The sequence below is a fragment of the Ranitomeya variabilis genome, chromosome 1 (genome assembly GCF_051348905.1).
Source record: "Ranitomeya variabilis isolate aRanVar5 chromosome 1, aRanVar5.hap1, whole genome shotgun sequence".
Taxonomy (NCBI): Eukaryota; Metazoa; Chordata; class Amphibia; order Anura; family Dendrobatidae; genus Ranitomeya; species Ranitomeya variabilis.
The window spans coordinates 841,766,922-841,783,750 of record NC_135232.1 but is presented as its reverse complement, the minus strand read 5'-3'; the positions used below and the strand labels follow the sequence as shown (position 1 = coordinate 841,783,750).

Here is a 16,829-nt window from a genome sequence, read left to right as displayed (position 1 = left end):
GACCGCATCTGGTCAAGAGCAAATTAATTGTGGGAGAACAGCGCTGTGTGTCCGGGTCCGAGTGGGTAGAGCGCGCTCCTGCTGCACGGCTGTTCTAGCTCTGTACACTGAGGAACTGTGGAGATGTACTGTTCAAGCTCTGTATACTGAGAGGTAATGTATGGAGCTGTGCTGTTCCATCTGTATACACTGAGCGACAATGTATGGAGCTGTACTGTTCCAGCTCTGTACACTGAGCAACTATGGAGCTGTACTGTTCAAGCTCTGTATACTGAGAGGCAATGTATGGAGCTGTACGTTTCCAGCTCTGTAGACTGAGTGGCAATATATGGAGCTGTACTGTTCCAGCTCTGTACTCTGAGCGACAATGTATGGAGCTGTACTGTTCCAGCTCTGTACTCTGAGGGACAATGTACGGAACTGTACTGTTCCAGCTTTGTATACTGAGTGGCAATGTATGGAGCTGTACTGTTCCAGTTCTGTACACTGAGCGACAATGTATGGAGCTGTACTGGTCCACCTCAGTACTCCGAGCGACAATGTATGGAGCTGTACTTTATTCGGACTCCCATGACAGCACCACGAGAGAGGGGATCCGCCCCTTTAGGAACAGGAAACCCACAGATACAAAAGGGCGGCACCTCTCCCACACATCAGTTGGTTTCCTGTTCCTAATGGGACGGGATCCTGCAGAACTTACAAAAGGATCCCAGGCCGGCCGGCCGACTCAGGTAGCGAGGGGGTCTCCTACCTCGGCCGGTGCGGAGTTCCTGGATGATGTCACGATGGTCCGGGCAGGGCTGCATGTCAGTGGCATTCCAGCAGGGAGCGGTCGCCGGTGGTGTCCTGTCTCCAAGCCAGCGCTAGGTAAGTATGTCCCCTGGGTCTCCTCCTTCTCGGGTGGCTGGGGTCTCTGTAGGCAGCGGCGCTTGGGGGATGCCACCCGGGGTGCTGCGGCTCTGTCCGGCGTCCCTCGCCGCTCTGTGCGCTGATAGGAAGCGCCGGGAGCCGGGGTGACGTCGGGGGAGGAGTCGGCAGTCACTTCCGGGTTTCCGGGGTCCTGCGCATGCGCAGTGTATCCCAAGATGGCGGCGCCCACCGGTATAGCGTCGCTGGCGTTCTGAGCCCCAGGGACAACCGCCTGCACCTGGGGGAGGCCGGAAAAATCAATCAGGGGAGCGCTAGGCACAGCTGCTGACCGGAGGAGGGGTTATTAAAAGAACTCCGGATCGTGGTTCCTTGCTTCTGGCCTCATATTGTTTGGAGATGGAGGACGAGCACGAGCACGTGCAGCTACAGGAAGAGGTATCCCAGAAGCCTAAAGGGAAGGATCGCGACAAAAGGAGTAGTGAGTCTGGCCACAAAAGCTCCGCCAGGCAGGGGTCTGGAGCATCAGCCAGGAGAAATCCCCCTCGTATTCCGGTACTTTTCTTTGGGCAGCGCTGGTAAGTGATCTTCGTGAAAGTTCACCCAGTGACATGATTCCCCTCATATGTTCTATTATAGGGGAAGAAATGTGCCGGGAAGGCGAAACACAGGGAATGTGGTATCTGCGGGGTTCCCCTACCTGATTCGTGCCCTAAAAAATTATGTGGCCCTTGTATCCAGCAGACGGTGAGGTCTCAGGAAAAGGGAGGGGATAAGAGCATTATATCTACAGGGATTAGATTGCTTTACTTACCCCCTCAGGTAGCAGAGGAATCCCTTACTATGACCACCGGCTTGAAAGAGATGATCAGAATGGAGGTCAGACAATCCTTAAAGTCTTTCTCAAGGAGGAAGCTCTAAATCTAAAGCTCCATTACTCTCCGATTCTTCAGTAGAGGAGGATAAGGAGGAAGTTTTCTCCGGTTCAGCTGCATCGTCCTCTTCCTCGGATGAGGACACCGCCCGCTTCTGTCTACCCCTTGATCGAGTGGATAAGCTGGTTAAAGCGGTCAGAGGAACGATGGGCATAACAGAATCGAGACCCCAACTTTCCAAGGAGGAAATTATGTTTAGTGGGTTGGAGCAGAAAAAACGTAGGATCTTTCCGCTCAATGAGAAAATCCAGGATCTTATCAAAAGAGAGTGGAAAAAACCCGATAGAAAGGGTTCCTTACCTCCAGCGCAGAAGCGCAGATATCCATTTGATGATCCAGCAGTCACCAGTTGGGAAAAAGCCCCTAAGCTGGATGCGGCGATTGCCAAGGTGGCAAAACGGGCATCTCTCCCCTTTGAGGACATGGGGACCCTTAAAGACCCCCTTGATAGAAAAGCGGACACCTTTCTAAAGAGTACCTGGGAGATGGCAGCCGGTTCCCTAAGGCCTGCGGTGGCTTCAACCTGTACAGCCAGATCAATGATGGTCTGGCTGGATCAGTTAGAGACCCAGTTGAAAGAAGGTGCATCTAGGGATTCTATTCTGACTGCCTTACCTATGATTCAAGAAGCAGCTGCCTTCTTATCAGATGCATCCATTGACTCCGTTAAAATGGCCGCTAGAGCAGCAGGTCTCTCGAATGCAGCTAGGAGGGCTCTATGGCTGAAATGTTGGCCAGGTGATATTCAAACAAGATCGAAACTTTGTGCCATTCCATGTGAAGGGGAGTATCTATTCGGGCCCACCCTGGATGAACTCCTAGAAAAAGCGGGGGATGACAAAAAGAAATTCCCTAATCTGCTGGGGTCCTATCGTCGTCCCTTTAATAAGAGAAGGTTTGGTCGCGGAGGAAAGCGTACCTTTTCACCTTCAAGGGATCGGTCTAGATGGGAAGACAGACGTAGACGAGGTACGGGATATATGTTCCGTCGTTCCTCAAAAGAAAGGAAGAAAGAGGACAAATGACTAGGAACCCCGGGGGAGGGGTAGACTATTACATTTCGGTTCGAAATGGGCAGAGATCACGAATAGTGTCTGGGTACAAGATACTATTTCTCGGGGTCTTACACTTGAGTTTTGCCATACCCCACGGGATAAATTTATGTTAACTCCCTTGCGTTCTAATCCCCTAGAACAATCTGCGCTAGAAGAAGAGGTGCGGTCTCTTTGCGCTAAGAATGTACTTACACTGGTTCCAGAGTCTGATAGAGGGAAAGGATTTTATTCTCCCTTGTTTCTTATACAGAAACCTGATAAGACGTATAGAACCATCATAAATCTCAGGCATCTTAATAGCTATCTGGTTAAGCATACTTTTAAGATGGAGTCTATCACCTCAACAATAAAAATACTGTTTAAAAACTGCTTTATGGTGGTAGTCGATTTAAAGGATGCCTATTACCATGTACCTATTCATGTGGATTTTCAGCAGTACTTGAGAGTAGCAGTATTAATGGGAGGAGTGATTAATCATTTTCAGTACAGAGCTCTTCCTTTCGGTATAACATCAGCCCCTAGAGTATTCACAAAAATAGTGGCGGAAGTGATGGCTCACCTGCGGGAATCTAATATTCTTATTGTCCCATACCTCGACGATTTCCTCATAGTAGGGAACTCTGTAGAACACTGTTTGTCCCAATTAGAACTAACTAAGGTTAAGCTAGAACGCCTGGGCTGGATAATTAATTTTGAAAAATCTCGGTTACAGCCTCAAAAAATTCAGAAGTTCCTAGGTTTATTATTAGATTCAACTACGCAACAGTGTTATCTTCCGGAAAATAAACTAGACCAGATTCAATATCAGGTATTTAAAGCAATTAATACACCCTCTATGACCCTTCGGCAAGCTATGTCCCTACTGGGATCCCTCACATCCTGCATTCCAGCGGTAAGGTGGGCACATTATCATGCTAGATCCCTCCAGAAAGAAGTTTTGATTAAGGACAGGATCTTGAGGGGTGTATTAGAGGAAAAGATAACTTTAGAACCAGCGACTCTTGAATCCCTAAATTGGTGGTTGGATAGGGATAACTTGTCGGCAGGCGTTCCCTGGATGATAGATGTATCCCGGGTTATAACTACGGATGCTAGCTCCTCAGGTTTGGGGGGCTCACATGAATGACATTGTAGTTCAAGGCCAATGGGAGCCATATTCAACATTTTCATCCAAACAGAGAGAATTATTGGCAATCGAATTGTCAGTTAAAAAACTCCTCATGTATCTGCAGGGCCACCACGTCAGGATCCTCTCGGACAACCGGGTGGCAGTCTCCTATATAAATCATCAAGGAGGTACACACTCCGAGACTCTGATGCAGATCACAGATCGTCTCCTCCGGATGGCAGAAGAGAATTTACAATCTTTAACTGCTCTACACATCACAGGAAAAGACAATATAAAAGCGGACTTTCTCAGCCGCAATGTTCTAAAACAAGGAGAATGGTCTCTAAATGGAGACATCTTCAACCAGATTGTCAGCTTATGGGGTCATCCAGTGGTGGACCTATTTGCCACGAAGGAAAACAAAAAAGTAAAAAACTTTTGTTCCCTAAATCCCAGGGAAAATCCACTGGCAGTGGATGCATTCCTCATAAAATGGGATTTTTCTCTGGCTTACGCCTTCCCACCACTGAACCTGTTACCTCTAGTGGTGAGGAAAATCAGAGAAGATTGTGCGAGACTCATTCTGATTGCTCCCTTCTGGCCCAGGAGAACTTGGTTTTCATGGCTCAGGACGATGTCGGTGGACGATCCCTGGGTGCTTCCAGATATCCCAAATTTACTCTCCCAGGGGCCGATATTCCATCCACAAGTGAAGGGACTTCATTTGACGGCTTGGTGTTTGAGCGGTCATTGTTAGAAAATAAAGGCTTCTCTCCTAAATTAGTTGATACCCTTTTGAAAAGTAGAAAGCCAATAACAACAAGAATCTACTCCAGAACCTGGAGAAAGTTCCTAACTTCTTCAGAATTTAACATTAATGATGGGGTACCAATACGTCAAATATTGGAATTTCTGCAAAGGGGGTTAGAGTTAAAACTCTCCACAAGCACATTGAGAGTACAAGTTTCAGCACTTGGGGCCCTGTTCTCATGTAATATTGCGGGCAACTACTGGGTGTCGAGATTTATTAAGGCGGTCGGTAGAATTAGACCACTTTATAGAAACAAAATGGTACCATGGGATTTAAATCTTGTCCTTTCTTCTTTGACAAGGCCCCCTTTTGAGCCGTTGAATGAAGCCTCAGTCAGGATGTTGTCTCTCAAAACAGCTTTCCTAACAGCTATAACATCAGCTCGCAGAATAGGAGACATCCAGGCGCTCTCTAGACTTCCCCCGTATGCAGAATTTCTCCAGGATAGTTATCCTTAGACCGGACCCAGCCTACTTACCAAAGGTAGTATCCCAGTTTCACAGATCGCAGGAGATAGTTTTACCTTCATTTATCCCTAATCCTTCTAACCCTAAAGAAAGTGAGCTCCATACCTTAGATGTCAGGAGATGCCTTCTTCAATATATCTCGGTCACTAATGATTGGAAAAAGGATAATGCACTATTCCTGTCCTTCCAAGGTCCGAGGAAAGGAGCTAGAGCTTCAAAATACATACTAGCTAAATGGATTAGGGAGGCTATCTCTCTTGCTTACACGACAGGTGGGGGTCCAGCTCCGCAGAATCTGAGGGCACATTCCACCCGAGCCATGGCGTCATCCTGGGCAGAAAGGTCTGGAGTGTCGGTCGACCAGATATGTAAGGCGGCCACATGGTCATCCCCTTCCACCTTTTTTAAACACTATAGGTTGGACTTGGGGTTCTCCTCAGATCTCACATTCGGGTTAAGGGTGCTGCAGGCTGTGGTCCCTCCCTAAAATGGCTTACATCTCTGTAAATCTCTCGTGGTGCTGTCATGGGAGTCCGAATAAAGCATTAAGCTACTTACGGGTAGCGGCATTTTTCGGAGGCCCATGACAGCACCCTTAGTTCCCTCCCTTTTTCACATGGGGGTTGCACATCCTGGGGTTATAAATAACTAAATAATTTAAAGAAGAAAAGTTTTCTTCTCACGTGTGTTACCTCAATTGTTACTTTATTAAAAAGTCATTATGTTTAAATTGTTTGTAATATTGTATTTGCTTGTCATTAACCGCGGTGGTCCTCTCAGGCTCTGTAATCCAACTGATGCGTGGGAGAGGTGCCGCCCTTTTGTATCTGTGGGTTTCCTGTTCCTAAAGGGGCGGATCCCCTCTCTCGTGGTGCTGTCATGGGCCTCCGAAAAATGCCGCTACCCGTAAGTAGCTTAATGCTGTTCCAGCTCTGTACTCTGAGCGACAATGTATGGAGCTGTACTGTTCCAGCTTTGTACACTGAGTGGCAATGTGGAAATGTATGGAGCTGTACTGTTCCAGCTCTGTACTCTGAGCGACAATGTATGGAGCTGTACTGTTCCAGCTTTGTACACTGAGTGACAATGTATGGAGCTGTACTGTTCCAGCTCTGTACTCTGAGCGACAATGTATGAGTGGCAATGTATGGAGCTGTACTTTTCCAGCTCTGTACTCCGAGCGACAATGTATGGAGCTGTACTGTTCCAGCTCTGCACACTGATCGACAATGTATGTGTACAAAGCTGGAACAGTACAGCTCCATACTATATTCTATGACATAGTATGGAGCTGTACGTTTCCAGCTCTGTACTCCGAGCGACAATGTATGGAGCTGTACTGTTCCAGCTCTGCACACTGATCGACAATGTATGTGTACAAAGCTGGAACAGTACAGCTCCATACTATATTCTATGACATAGTATGGAGCTGTACGTTTCCAGCTCTGTACTCCGAGCGACAATGTATGGAGCTGTACTGTTCCGGCTCTGTACTCTGAGCGACAATGTATGGAGCTGTACTGTTCCAGCTCTGCACACTGATCGACAATGTATGTGTACAAAGCTGGAACAGTACAGCTCCATACTATATTCTATGACATAGTATGGAGCTGTACGTTTCCAGCTCTGTACTCCGAGCGACAATGTATGGAGCTGTACTGTTCCGGCTCTGTACTCTGAGCGACAATGTATGGAGCTGTACTGTTCCAGCTCTGCACACTGATCGACAATGTATGTGTACAAAGCTGGAACAGTACAGCTCCATACTATATTCTATGACATAGTATGGAGCTGTACGTTTCCAGCTCTGTACTCCGAGCGACAATGTATGGAGCTGTACTGTTCCGGCTCTGTACTCTGAGCGACAATGTATGGAGCTGTACTGTTCCAGCTCTGCACACTGATCGACAATGTATGTGTACAAAGCTGGAACAGTACAGCTCCATACTATATTCTATGACATAGTATGGAGCTGTACGTTTCCAGCTCTGTACTCCGAGCGACAATGTATGGAGCTGTACTGTTCCGGCTCTGTACTCTGAGCGACAATGTATGGAGCTGTACTGTTCCAGCTTTGCACACTGAGTGGCAATGTATGGAGCTGTACTGTTCCAGCTCTGTACACTGAGCGACAATGTATGTGTACAAAGCTGGAACAGTACAGCTCCATACTATATTCTATGATATAGTATGGAGCTGTAAGTTTCCAGCTCTGTAAACTGAGTGGCATTATATGGAGCTGTACTGTTCCGGCTTTGTACACTGAGTGACAATGTATGGAGCTGTACTGTTCCAGCTCTGTACTCCGAGTGACAATGTATGGAGCTGTACTGTTCCAGCTTTGTACACTGAGTGGCAATGTATGGAGCTGTACTGTTCCAACTCAGTACTCCGAGCGGCAATGTATGGAGCTGTACTGTTCCAGCTCTGTACTCTGAGCGACAATGTATGAAGCTGTACTGTTCCAGCTTTGTACACTGAGTGGCAATGTATGGAGCTGTACTGTTCCAACTCAGTACTCCGAGCGGCAATGTTTGGAGCTGTACTGTTCCAGCTCTGTACTCTGAGCGACAATGTATGAAGCTGTACTGTTCCAGCTTTGTACACTGAGTGGCAATGTATGGAGCTGTACTGGTCCACCTCAGTACTCCGAGCGACAATGTATGGAGCTGTACTGTTCCAGCTCTGTACTCTGAGCGACAATGTATGGAGCTGAACTGTTCCGGCTTTGTACACTGAGTGACAATGTATGGAGCTGTACTGTTCCAGCTCTGTACTCTGAGCGACAATGTATGAGTGACAATGTATGGAGCTGTACTTTTCCAGCTCTGTACTCCGAGCGACAATGTATGGAGCTGTACTGTTCCAGCTTTGTACACTGAGTGGCAATGTATGGAGCTGTACTGTTCCAACTCAGTACTCCGAGCGGCAATGTATGGAGCTGTACTGTTCCAACTCAGTACTCCGAGCGGCAATGTATGGAGCTGTACTGTTCCAGCTCTGTACTCTGAGCGACAATGTATGAAGCTGTACTGTTCCAGCTTTGTACACTGAGTGGCAATGTATGGAGCTGTACTGGTCCACCTCAGTACTCCGAGCGACAATGTATGGAGCTGTACTGTTCCAGCTCTGTACTCTGAGCGACAATGTATGGAGCTGAACTGTTCCAGCTTTGTACACTGAGTGACAATGTACGCAGCTGTGCTATTCCAGCTCTGTACAAAAATTCAATTCATCGGAGAATCCAAAGAACAAAAAAGGATTTCTTTGCACATCATAGCTCAACGTAATGGAAATAATATGCACCCCTTCTGAGGAAGAGATTCTCGAAACGCGTCTCAAGGGGTAAACTGGAGCTGCCTGGACCATGGTTAATTATTCGCACCCTCTAGCTTGTGTATATATACTCTATATATCTGTTTGTGTTATTATGCACTTGCTATTATTTCCATTACCTTGAGCTATGGTGTATAAAGAAATCTTTTTGTTCTTTGGATTCTCCAATGAATTTAATTTTTTGCACTTATGATAGTCTTTTTTATACCTTTTGTGTATACTCTTTAAGGAGTTTCCTAAAACAAAAACCCAGCAAAGTCCAGTCTGTTTACTTATGTCCTTGCTTACATCTAGCTATTTGCACCTTGCACCTGATCCCTCCTTATTTAAGCGTATTCACTTTTATACATTTACTCAGGGTTCATCATTGCAAGCTGCCGTATTTTCCATACATAATTTTGGACTTAATTTATTTATCTGCATAGTGTTGGCTTGTTTCCATTTTTGTTCTGTTCGTTTGCATCTCCTTTTTTGCAAAAATTTTACTCATGTGTTTCAATAAAATTTACTTTTTATATAAAATTCGATTGGAGGACTAATTCTTTGTATAGGTTCTTTCTGATGTCACGGTACTCCGTGTTAACTTTGTAGGGCACTTTTGTGTTCTAAGTAAAAAAAGTGAAAAAAATTGCAGTCATAATTTTTAAAAATCACAATAAATAAAGAACAAATATATGAAAAAGATATTAAATATATAAATTTGTGTGTGTGTGTATACAGGGCCGGCTCCAGGTTTTAGAGGGCCCCGGGCAAAAGAGTCTCAGTGGGCCCCCTCTTTAACACATAGCATGATTCATGATGCACAGATACAGCAGAGAAGTATAGCATAGCCACATAGCATATAACACAGCCCACGTAGCATATAGCACAGCCACGTAGTGGATAACACAGCCCACGCAGTATATAACACAGCCCACGTAGCGTATAGCACAGCCATGTAGTATATAACACAGCCACGTAGTATATTGCACAGCCCACATAGCATATAACACAGCCATGTAGTATATTGCACAGCCCACGTAGTATATTGACCAGCCACGTAGTATATTGGCCAGCCACGTAGTATATTGGCCAGCCACGTAGTATATTGGCCAGCCACGTAGTATATTGGCCAGCCACGTAGTATATTGCCCAGCCACGTAGTATATTGCCCACCCACGTAGTAAATTGCCCAGTGACGGAGTATACAGCACAGAGTCACGTAGTATACAGACTTAAAATAAAAAATAAACATATACTCACCCTCCGATGAAGTTCTGGCCCTGTACCGCACGCGGCAGCTTCCGGTCCCAGGGCTGGTATGAGCGCAGGACCTGTGATGACGTTGCGGTCACATGACCGTGACGTCGTGGCAGGTCCTTCTCGCATACCATCCTTGGCACCGGAAGCTGCTGCTTGCATGGAGCGGTCACTGGAGTGTTGCGAGGAGCGGGAAAGGCGACGGATGGTGAGTATAGCAGGTTTTTTGTTTTTTTATTATTTTTAACATGACATATTTTTACTATTGATGCTGCATAGGCAGCATCAATAGTAAATAGTTGGGGACACACAGGGTTAATAGCAGCAGTAACGGAGTGCGTTACACCGCGGCCCGTTTACCGCTGCCATTAACCCTGTGTGAGTGGTGACTGGAGGGGATTATGGAGCGGGCACTGATTGTGGGGAGGAAGGAGTGGGCGCCGGGCACTGACTGCAGGGGAGGGACTAATCGGACTGTGCCCGTCGCTGATTGGTTGCGGCAGCCATGACAGGCAGCTGCCGAGACCAATCAGCAACGACAGAGGCCGCGACCAATGAATATCCGTGACAGAAAGAAAGACAGAAGGACAGACAGAAAGACGGAAGTGTGACCCTTAGACAATTATATAGTGTGTGTGTATATATATATATATATATTACACTAGATGGTGGCCCGATTCTAACGCATCGGGTATTCTAGAGTATGCATGTCCATGTAGTATATTGCCCAGCGACGTAGTATATTGCCCAGCGACGTAGTATATTGCCCAGCTACATAGTACACAGCACAGCGACGTAGAATATTGCGCAGCTACGTAGTATATTGCACAGAGCCACATAGTATATTGCACAGCTTTGTAGTATATTGCCCAGCCTTGTAGTATATTGCCCAGCCACGTAGTATATTGCCCAGCCACGTAGTATATTGCCCAGCCTTGTAGTATACAGCAGAGCCACGTAGGATATTGCCCAGTGACGTAGTATATTACCGAGGCACGTATAGGGCCAAAAAATAAAAAATAAACATACTCACCTAACGATCCGAGGGCCCCTTGTAGTGTATCATACTCACCATTCTTGTCGCTGCTCCTCTGCGTCCTGCCTCTTCTCTTCCTGGGATCCTGTGCAGATGGTAGTGGTCGGCTTCAGAAAAATGGCCGCTGGATGCTGCGTGTGTGCAGATCGAGATCGCGGCGGCCATTTTCCTGAAGCCGAGTTCCATTGCAAGTGCCAGGGCTGGTGGGAGCAGGACCTAAGAAGACGTCGCGGTCACATGACCGTGACGTCACGGCAGGTCCTTGCCGCACACCAGCCCTGGGACGGGACCGGACCGCAAGCTGACGCTTGTAATGGAGCGGTCCGGGGAGTGTGGCGAGGAGCGAGAAAGGCGGCGGTCGCGGAGGGTGAGTATAGCAGTTTTTTTTTTTTTATTTATTATTTTTAACATTACATTTTGTACTATTGATGCCGCATAGGCAGCATCAATAGTACAAAGTTGGGGACACACAGGGTTAATAGCAGCGGTAACGGAGTGCGTTACCCGCGGCATAACGCGGTCCGTTACTGCCGGCATTAACCCTGTGTGAGCGGTGTATGCGGGCGCCGGCAGTGAGTGCGGGGAGTAAGCGGCCATTTTTTTCTGGACTGTGCGCGTCGCTGATTGGTCGCGGCAGCCATGACAGGCAGCTGCCGAGACCAATCAGCGAACGGATAATGGTGACAGACAGGACAGACGGAAGTACCCTTAGACAATTATATATATAGATATATGTGTAAACTTCTCACCTGTGTCTTGCCTCTCTGTTGTGTTTTCTGTCTCTCTTCTTACATCTTTTCTGTCTCCCACTCTGATTTTTATATTTCCTTAATCCTTTCTGCCTTCTTCTCCCTGCTTGTCTGTGGCTCCACCCCCGACATTTAGTCCCGCCCCTCCATGGCTCTTCACAGTGTGAGAGCTGTGACGCTGCTGGAGGGGAGGGATCCGATGCTTCTGCTGCTGACTGCAGGTGCGGTGAGTAGTGTCACAGCGTGTGTGACTGTGTGCCCCTGCTACACTGCAGCCAGCGACTCTCTGCACGGCCGCGCGCACTGCCAGCGCTCTGCTCCAGTCCTCACTCTGCAGAGAGGAAGGAGCAGAGAATGAGTGCGCGCAGATGCGCTAATACCCGGTGTTCCAGCACGCCGGCTGTACCAGGAGTCGAGTGCAGAAGTGAGGGGCCGCTCGGGCCCCTCTCTGCTCACCGGGCGGGCACCATACGCCAGTAAGGGTAGGGCTGTAATGCCCTGATGGAGGCCCTGCAGGGGGGGATAAAGTCCGGCTTCGGGGCCCCCCCAGGAGCGCATGATGCGCATTAGTGTCGGCAGCAGTGTCTTACCGTTATGGGCCCCCTCCGTCTCGTCAGGGCCCCGGCACTTGCCCGGGTACGCCGGGTGCTGACGCCGGCCCTGTGTGTGTGTGTGTGTGTGTGTGTGTGTGTGTGTGTGTGTGTGTGTGTGTGTGTGTGTGTGTGTGTGTGTGTGTGTGTGTGTGTGTGTGTGTGTGTGTGTGTGTGTGTGTGTGTGTGTGTGTGTATATAATGTAAAAGTGCACATATTTGCCGGAAAGGTCCGATCTATAAAACTGTCACACTATTTAACCCCTTCAGTGAACACTGTAAGAAAATAAATATTGTCCACAAAAAATAAGCTGCTGTACAGCTTCCTCAGTGGAGAAATAAAGAAGTTATAGCTCTCAGAATATAGCGATACAAAAACAATTGTTTTTTCTTTAAAATAGTTGTTATGTAAAAGCCGCAAAACATTAAAAAATGCTAAAAATATGGTATCACTGTAATTGTACTGACGCAAAGAATATAGCTGCCTTATCACTTTTACCGCATGACGAATGGCATAAAAAGAACAGCAAAAAAATCCTAATTCCTGAACTGCTGTTTTTCGTTTATTCTGACTCCCAAAAATTAAATAGACAGCGATCAAAAATTATATGCCAGAAAATGGTACTAATAAAACCATCAACTGATCCAGCAAAAAAACAAGCCCTCAAATGATTCTGTCAGCTGAAATATGGAAAAATTATAGCTCTCAAAATATGGCAATGTAAAAACTTTTTTTTGCAAAAAAATGCTTTTTAGTGTATAACAGGAGCCAATCATAAACAGTGATATAAAAAATCTGACATCGCTGTAATAGCACCGACTCAAAGAATAAAGTCATTTAATCACTTATACCGCACGAGGAACGGCATAAAAAATAAATAAAAACAATTCTTCACCTGATGTTGATTTGTTCATTTTGCCTCACAAAGATCGCAGTAAAGGCCCCGTCTCACATAGCGAGATCGCTAGCGAGATCGCTGCTGAGTCACAAGTTTTGTGACGCAACAGCGACCTCAGTAGCGATCTCGCTATGTGTGACACGTACCAGCGATCAGGCCCCTGCTGCGAGATCGCTGGTCGTGTCGGAATGGCCTGGACCTTTTTTTGGTCGTTGAGGTCCCGCTGACATCGCTGAATCGGTGTGTGTGACACGGATTCAGCGATGTCTTCACTGGTAACCAGGGTAAACATCGGGTTACTAAGCACAGGGCCGCGCTTAGTAACCCGATGTTTACCCTGGTTACCAGCGTAAATGTAAAAAAAAAAAAACAGTACATACTCACCATCTGATGCCCGTCAGGTCTGCTTCCTGCTCTGACTGCCGCCGTAAAGTGAGAGCACAGCAGTGACGTCACCGCTGCGCTCTGCTCTCACTGTACGGCGGCTCAGTCAGAGCAGGAAGCAGACGGCGAGGGACCTGACGGACATCAGATAGTGAGTATGTAGTGTTTGTTTTTTTTGGTAACCAGGGTAAACATCGGGTTACTAAGCGCGGCCCTGCGCTTAGTAACCCGATGTTTACCCTGGTTATCTGGGTGCTGCAGGGGGACTTCGGCATCGTTGAAGACAGTTTCAACGATGCCGAAGTCGTTCCCCTGATCGTTGGTCGCTGGAGAGAGCTGTCTGTGTGACAGCTCCCCAGCGACCACACAGCGACTTACCAACGATCACGGCCAGGTCGTATCGCTGGTCGTGATCGTTGGTAAATCGCTATGTGAGACGGGGCCTTTAGGCTCGGCTCACATTTATCCTTAGCTCTATGCTGAGCGCTTACATGAAATGCATGATTAAGATGGAACCCCTGGTGGAAGATGCCCTATGATAAGGCAGATGGGGACATTGTGGATTCTGTCTGGCCTGTGATCTGGCTGTATCCATCTTTTAAGTGTGCCTAAAAGTGCTGTCAGCCACAGTTTTGTGCTCCTCTGAAAAGAATGACAATGCTGAACAGAGGCCAGACAGTCCAGAGTAACTCTGCTATCTCATTATAGTGAATGGATCCTTTGGAGGTTTTATCTGAGTCATGAGAATTAGATAGAAACTCCGATGTAAGTGCTCAGCATAGAAAACAGGATAAATGTGATCCAAAATGTTATGTAATATGTTCCCAATAAAAGCTTTGAGGCAGTCCACCAAAAAAAGCAAGTCCCCACTCAGGTTTGTCATCTGTCAATGTAAAGGGGCTTCCACATTACTGGCAGCACAAAGGCTCTGGAAAACCGCTATGCCTGCTCATCCCCCAAAAGAAATCCAGTAATTCTGCGCAAATTCAAATGCCGCCTCCCTGCTGAGCCCCAGAGTGTGCCTAAACCACATTTAGCGTGCACATGTTTGGCATTTCTGTAGTGCTGAAGCCCACCAAATTTACAGTGTTCGTGTCTGCAGAAGTACGAGCTGGACATAAGATACTAGGCACTACAATGTACTGGTCACTAAAACATCAGATATTCAATTTTCACTCAGCAACATCTACTTCTGCTTGTTTCTGGAAAACACCCGTGGAGTCAAAATCGTCACTATACCTGTAAATGCCTGGTGGTATAATTTCCAACATGCGGTCACTTGAGTGGAGATTCTGCTCTTCTGGCACTTAAGGGCTCTGTAGATGGAGTCTGCAAACTATTCTACGATAATTAGTTGTCGAAGTATCAAATAGCGCTCCTTCCCTCCCGAGTCTCGCCATATGGCTAAGCAGTAAAGTACAGACACATATGGGGTATGTCCACGTTCAGCAGAAATTGTGGGAAACATTTTGGTGCCATATTTACACATTTCCCAATTTGAAAATGTAAAATTAGGGGCTAAAACAAATTTTTGTGGTAAAAATGTAATTATTTGCTCTTCACTGCCCAATGGTATAAAAATCTGTGACATACCAGTGGTGTCAATATGATCACTGCACCCCTAGATAAATTAATTGAGAGATCTAGTTTGTAAAATGTGGGGGTCACTTATGGGGGGAGATTCTGATGTTCTGGTACCTCAGGCGCTCTTCCAGTGGGTCATGGCACCCACAATCCATAACAGCAAAATCTGCACTATAATATGGTGCTCCTTCCCTTCTGAACTTTCTACTGTGCCTGAAAAGTATTTCCTGATTGCATGTAGGGTATTGGTGCACTCTAGAGAAACTGCACAACAAACTGTGAGGTCCATTTTTTTTCTTACTAACCCTTATAAAAATTTAATACTAGGGGCTAAAACAACATTTTAGTGCTAAAAATGTAATTTATTCTTTCTTCACTGCCGATTGGTATAAAATTCTGTGAGGCACACGTGGTGTCAATATACTCTTTACATCTCTAGATGAATTCATTTAGAGGTGTAGTTTGTAAAGTAGGGCCACTTATGGAGGGTTCTACTGTCCTGGCACCGCAGGGGCTCTGCCAATATGACATGGCACCCTCAAACCATTCCAGCAAAATCTGAACTCCAATATGGCGCTTCTTCCCTTCTGAGCTTTGCACTGTGCCTCAAAAGTAGTTTTTGACCACATATGAGATATCGGCGTATTCAGGAGAAATTTCACAACAAATTTTGGGGTCCATTTTCTCTTGTGTAACAAATTTTATCAATCCATTTCTCGTTATCCCTTTTGAAAATTAAAAACTTGGGACTAAAGCAACATTTTAGTGGAAAAAATGGTAATATTCCATTTACTCAGCCTAATGTTATACAATTCTGTGAATCACCTGAAGGTTAGAAAATGCTCAGTAGACCACTAAATGAATTTCTTAAGAGGTGCAGTTTCCAAAATGGAGTCACTTGTGGGGGTTTCTGCTGTTTTGGCATGGCATGGGCTCTTCAAATGTGATATGGCATCCACAATCTATTCCAGCCAAAATTGCGCTCCTGAATTCATTTGGCGCTCTTTCCCTTCCAAGCTCTGCCATACGTTCAAACAGTAGTTTTCCACCACATATGGGGTATCGGTGTATTCAGGAGAAATTGTGAAACACATTTTATGGTTCTTTTTCTTATTTTACCCTTGTAAAAATTAAAAAAAATGACAACCAGCAATTTTGCAGGACAAATGTATTTTTTTTAGTTTTCATGGCTCAATGTTATAAAATTCTGTGAAGCACCTGTGGGATCAAGATGCTCACCATGCCTTTAAATAAATTCCTTGAGAGGTGTAGTTTCCAAAATGGTGTGACTTGTGAGGTGTTTCCACTGGTTATGCACATCAGCAGGTCTACAAACGCGACATGGTGTCCTATATCTATTTCAGCCAATCTTGCACTCCAAAAGTCGAATGATGCTCCTTACCTTCCAAGCCCTTCTGTGCAACCAATCAGTTGTTTTCCACCTTATATGGGGTATTGGTGCACTTTGGAGAAATTGCACAACAAATTGTATGGTCCAGTTTCTCCTATTACCTAATATCGGCTTCTTATATAAACTCCTTCATTTTTGATACTCGCTACCCCCTGACGAAGGATTTTATATCCAAAATGCACGTCGGGATGTGCGCATTGCCTGGGCAGAGTGGCATCTATAAGGTACAGACCCTCCTAATATTATCTCTCGTTGCTGGCACTCTGCAATTTTTGCACATTGCACACTATTGCCGTATATGTGGGTTGATTTATTTCTTGCTGCTGGCACATTGCACTTTTTATATTTTGCACACTGT

At 46.2% G+C, this 16,829-nt stretch overlaps 1 long non-coding RNA gene across 1 annotated transcript in view; it reads right to left on the bottom strand.

The window, feature by feature from the left end:
• LOC143787396 (uncharacterized) overlaps positions 1 to 11,819 on the bottom strand; it is a 301,414-nt gene extending 289,595 nt beyond the window's left edge. The window contains exon 1 of the long non-coding RNA XR_013218349.1: positions 11,604 to 11,819. This is a non-coding gene — a long non-coding RNA (uncharacterized LOC143787396). The remainder of the gene's footprint in view (positions 1 to 11,603) is intronic.
• Between the last annotated feature and the right edge of the window lie 5,010 nt (positions 11,820 to 16,829).